Source organism: Bidens hawaiensis, unplaced genomic scaffold (assembly GCF_021521415.1).
Source record: "Bidens hawaiensis isolate Kalapana, Puna unplaced genomic scaffold, B.hawaiensis_p1.1 tig00038572_1, whole genome shotgun sequence".
Lineage (NCBI taxonomy): Eukaryota > Viridiplantae > Streptophyta > Magnoliopsida > Asterales > Asteraceae > Bidens > Bidens hawaiensis.
This window is the reverse complement of record NW_027496773.1, coordinates 50,792-54,748: the sequence shown is the minus strand read 5'-3', so window position 1 is coordinate 54,748 and position 3,957 is coordinate 50,792. Positions and strand designations below refer to the sequence as shown.

At 39.0% G+C, this 3,957-nt stretch overlaps 1 pseudogene; it reads left to right on the top strand.

Annotated features, from left to right (window-relative positions):
• Positions 1-1,518: 1,518 nt before the first annotated feature.
• Positions 1,519-2,848, top strand: LOC143590436 (fasciclin-like arabinogalactan protein 4 pseudogene; annotated as a pseudogene).
• The last annotated feature ends 1,109 nt before the right edge of the window (positions 2,849-3,957 follow it).

Genomic DNA, 3,957 nt, shown 5'->3' with positions numbered 1-3,957 from the left:
AATCCGCCACTACACATAGCAATCTCATCTCTTCCTCTCCCTAAGGTAACAACTTCATGTTATTGAGGTCCCTTAGCAGCTCGTTATGGTTGAAGCTGGTTTTTTCAACCAACTTGTTTTATACCCTTTGGCCTCTGCTCATTATTTAGTGCCAAAGGGTGTTTTCGTAACTCTGCTTCCAGGTCATCTTGTAACGGGTTCTTTCATGGTATAGTTCGTATCTAAGCTTGGGCTCGTTCAGTAGCGCTCGTCGCAGCTTCACCCGACGTAAGAACCTGCCAGAATTTTGATGTATCAAGAAAACACTATATAAATTTGAGTTGTATACTACTATTAAAATGAAGAAAATGCATGATGCCTGAACGCATATTCTCCATTTATTGCAAGCGTGACAATTTTTTTAATGACAATAGTGACGGTTATTGGACCGATTGGACGACATCCAGGGAATCCTCCCATCATAAAACGTTTCAGCCTATGACAAAACTATCCTGAACTTCTTTTGTCCGCAACATCTACCATTAAATGTTCCACCTATTTTTAAAGTTATTTGCATTGTAGTCTATAGAGCCTTCTTAGGTTTAACAAACAAATCGTTTTTTCTCCAACTCTGATGTATTAAAACTCTTTATTTTATACCTTTAAATATTATATATAAATAGTTTAAATACAGAATTAAACACATGTAAAAGCTAGTTATTTGAGGGTGTTTGAAATTGCTTATTTTTAGCAAACTTATAATTATTAACTTTTTATAAAGTTAAAAGTTGTTAGAGATTGATTTATGAGGAAATTCATTAAGTTAAAAGATTAACGTGACGTGTAAGTTTTCCCAAAAGTTATAAAGGAAGTTATAAGGAGCTAAAATAAGCAACCCCCCCCCCCCTCTTGATATTTAAAAAAACAATCAGTACACTAAGAAATAGCCGAGTAGTAAATCGAATAAACATGATCACTAGACTAAGAAATAGGCGAGTAGTAAATCGAATAAAAATGAATATAGTATTTTTATTTGTTCGTTTAGTTATAGCCAAACAAACAAATGAGCAGAATCACTTAGTAATTTTTTGTTTGTGTTCATTCATTAAGAAAATAAAGATGTTCGTATTCGTATTGTTCATTAATATTTTAAATGGATGCAAACATAATTAAGCGAATATAGAAGAATACAAACAAGCACCAATTAAACATAAACAACAATCTTCAGATTCAATATACCACCATCATCTTCACATGATTCAACAATATGAAACATTATATAAGTAAGCAGCAATATCCAAACTAAAGACTACATATCATTTGATGATTCAAGAATCAAGTCAAATACAAGCTCAAGAAATAAACATAAACCAAATAAAAGACGCAAGTGTTAAGTAAAGGGACTAAATTAGAGAAACAATACAAGTACACGGACTTAATGTCAGAGTACTTCTAACTCGGAATGTATATGCTTTCAACAAATCATTCACGCCTCATTACTCACGAGTCCAGCTTCCACTGGGCAGAAATAATAATCAAATGGCAGTTTCCCATTTTACCCTTACTATATCTTTATATTTCCTATTATTATTATTATTATTATTACACTCCACCACCACCGCCGCCACCGTTAACATCACACACCTCTTATCCCCATACCCAGACTTCTCCGACTTCAACAACCTCCTCACCACCACCACCGTCGCCGACGACATCACCCACCGCACCTCCGTCACCATCCTCGCCGTCCCTAACTCCATCCTCCGATCCTCCGACGTCATCCGCCACTCAACATCCTCCAACAACATCGCTGACGTCATCCGCTACCACGTCCTGTTGCAATACCTCTCCGTCACCGACCTCACCGGACTCCCACCCTCCGGCAAACTCATCACCACTCTCTTCCAAACCACCTCACGCGCCACCAGCAACTTCGGCTGCGTCAACGTCACCTACGACGCTCAAACCAACACCACCACCGTCCGGTCACCGGCGGTATACTCTCAACCGCCTAACTCGCCGCCGTCATCTCTTTAATCAAAACGCTTCCGTACAACGTCAGCATATTCTCCGTAGATTCCCTCATCATCCCGTACGGTTTCGATCTACTCGCGTCGGAGACACGGCCGCCGTTAGGGCTTAACATAACAAAAGCATTAACCGACGGCCATAACTTCAACGTCGCGGCGTCAATGTTAGCCGCATCCGGAGTCGTATCGGAATTTGAATCCGACGAAGGCGGCGCCGGAATCACGTTATTCGTTCCGACGGACGACGCTTTCGCCGATCTACCGCCGTCGGCGAACTTCCAGTCGTTACCGGCGGATAAAAAAGCCGACGTGTTAAAGTTTCACGTGCTGCATTCATATTATCCACTCGGTTCGCTTCAATCGATTGTGAACCCGGTTCAACCAACGCTAGCTACCGAAGACAAAGGCGCAGGTAGCTTCACGTTAAACATATCTAGGGTTAATGGATCGGTTGCTATTAATACAGGCATTGTTGAAGCTTCGGTTACACAAACTGTTTTAGATCAGAATCCGGTTGCAATATTTGGTATATCTAGGGTTTTGTTACCATAAGAGATATTCGTAAAGAACTTAATTGTTGCAAACGTACCGTTAATTCACGGCGCTCCGGCACCGTTACCGTTGGATACCAGTACTAATACTAATACTCCACCGGAAGTGTTGGTTCCGTCATTGTCACCGGATTCCAGAGACGAATTACACTCTTTAGCGACGGTACAGCGTGTCAATTTGTGTACAGGATTGTTATTATTATTATTATTATTATTATCATTGTATGTATTTGTATGATTCTTCATTTTTGTTACATTTTGTTATATTATTATAAATTTATAATTCAAAATTATTAATGGAAATGAAATTTTGATGAAGATTTGGGGGGTTGGGGTAGAACGGGGGAGAATGAGGGGTAAAGTGGGTAAAATAACAAATGAGTTGTTTGGATTGTAATGCCAATTTGGTGGGTTGTTATTCGCGGTGGGAGTGTGTAGGGAAGTCTGTGGCAATAATAATGAAGGGTGGTGATGGAAGTGGATGACGGAGTGTGAAGTTTGGTTTGGACGGCTGCGATTGGGAAGACATTTATTCCTAGATAGATTGTTGTGGTGGACTGCCAGCACACTCGAGTAAGAGCTTGTACGGTTTGGACTTTGGAGAGTGATAGATTTGTTCTGCGTTGCTGTCGTCAGTTGGATTATCATGTCATGGCCCAATTTTTTGACACTTTGTTTGGGCTTTTTCAAATGGATAGATGTAGGCCCGTTTTTTCTTGTTGTCAAAAGCCCATTATGTACTTAATTTGTTATTTTTGAGTTTTGACATCTTGATAGATTAGGTACACATTTGGTTTTTTGCTTCATGGCAACTTCTAAAACCATTGATATTTCATTTAAAAGGGCTCATCATTTGTATATATATGGCCCACCATTTGTTCGATGCCTTTAACAACATATTTGATGCACATTGTAACATCCCAACTAAGCAAAAACACTCACCCGCGAAACCCAACCTGGCAGAACCTAGATATAGAGGTGCACAAAAAACCAGTACTCGGAACAGGACCCGAAAAAAATACCCGGAACCGGTTTTTTCATACCTGGGTATTCTATACCCGAAACCAGAACCGACCCTACCTGTAAGGTATGGATAGGATATGCATTTTGATGTCAATACCCGTACCCGGAACCGTACTCGATTTATACCCGTAAATACCCGGACCCGGTCATAACCTATACCCGATACCAATTTTCTAATACCCGAAATAATACATGAGTTTTTATAGTATATTTTTATGTTTATTTCACAACTTTTATGTTTAAGTTTTCGTAAAATACATATTAGTAAGTAAATAATGTGTAATTAAGTGGATTTATGGTTTTCGTAATATAGCTTAATTATTTTTATAAGTTACAAAGCAAATTTAAATTTTAAACAAATTAAAAAATGTATA